The sequence below is a fragment of the Neophocaena asiaeorientalis genome, unplaced genomic scaffold (assembly GCF_003031525.2).
Source record: "Neophocaena asiaeorientalis asiaeorientalis breed wild unplaced genomic scaffold, Neophocaena_asiaeorientalis_V1.1 scaffold275, whole genome shotgun sequence".
In the NCBI taxonomy this organism is placed as follows: Eukaryota; Metazoa; Chordata; class Mammalia; order Artiodactyla; family Phocoenidae; genus Neophocaena; species Neophocaena asiaeorientalis.
In genome coordinates, this window is record NW_020173679.1 from 6,729,252 (window position 1) to 6,730,674 (window position 1,423).

Below are 1,423 nucleotides of genomic sequence, written 5' to 3' on the forward strand. Positions count from 1 at the left end.
AAGGTAGCCAGGCTGGGAAAAGCCTGGGGTCATAGGTGAGGCCAAGGAGGGGGAGGAGGAGAAAGACAGGGGAGGGGCTCCCACCCCAGGCCCAGGCCCAGGCCCAGGGACATCGTGAGCCCTGGGTCCAAGGGCCTGCTTTTCCAGCAGGCACAGCCCACCCAAGCCTCACTTGTTCTGTTCGATTAGCAGCTGCAGGGTTTTGGGCTCGGTCAGGGCCACATCGGCATCTATGCTGAAGTAGTAGGTGCAGCCACGGTCCTGCCGGCACAAGTCCCTGCAGGGAGGGGGACACAGGGTCAGCGGGGACAGGGTTCTGGCGCCAGCCTCCCCACCCAGGATCCCAGAGCTACCCCCAGGCTGCAGTCGCCAACCATTGCCCATATCTACGATCACCAGGTACCAGCCAAGGGTCTTTAGGGAGCTCAGGCCAGCCCTGCTGCAGGTTGGGACCAGCCACCTCCAGGTCCCTCCCAACTCTGAGACCCAACCCCTGGGCTACGGAGCTGTCAAGACAAGGCCCAGAGCCTGGCAAGTGGTGTCTAGTGCCCTGAAAACCTTGCTACTGGCGAGAGCAGGCCCACAGACAGGTGCCTACACTGCCCGGGGCTGTGGGTAAACTGTTTCTGCCTTTCTGGAGGAGAGTTTGACAACTTGTACCCAAAGCCTTAAAAACCTCATACTAAGTAAAGTAAGTCAGACAGAGAAAGACAAATGTCATATCACTTATGCATGGATTCTAAAAAAGTTAATACAAACCAACTTATTTACAAAACAGAAATAGACTCACAGACATAGAAAACAAACTTATGGTTACCAAAGGGGAAAGGGGAGGGGGAGAGATAGATTAGGAGTATGGGATTAACAGATACAAACCACTACATATAAAATAAAAAATAAGGATTTACTCTCCAGCACAGAGAACGATATTCGATATCTTATAATAACCTATAATGGAAAAGAATCTGAAGCTGTACACCTGAAATTAACACAATATTGTAAGTCAACAATAGTTACATTAAAAAAAAAAATCTATGTTTTTTTTGTTTATCTGGTGCCGGGCTCAGCAAACTACGGGCCACAGTCCAAATCTAGCCCACTGCCTGGTTAGCTCATGAGCTAAGAACGGTTTGTTGTGTTTTTTTAATTTATTTTATTGAAGTATAGTTGATTTACAATGTTGTGTTAATTTCTGCTGTACGGCAAAGTGATTCAGTTATACATATATATATATGTATATATATATATATACACACACACATTCTTTTTCATATTCTTTTCCATTATGGTTTATTGCAGGATATTGAATATAGTTCCCTGTGCTATACAGTAGGACCTTGTTGTTTTTGTTTGTTTGTTTTGCGGTAGGCGGCCCTCTCACCGTTGTGGCCTCTCCCGTTGCGGAGCACAGGCTCCGGACGCG

The 1,423-nt window shown here is 47.6% G+C and overlaps 1 protein-coding gene across 2 annotated transcripts in view; it reads right to left on the minus strand.

The window, feature by feature from the left end:
* The window catches only part of PLOD1 (procollagen-lysine,2-oxoglutarate 5-dioxygenase 1), a 28,640-nt gene that overhangs the window by 7,942 nt on the left and 19,275 nt on the right, over positions 1-1,423 (minus strand). The window lies entirely within an intron of this gene.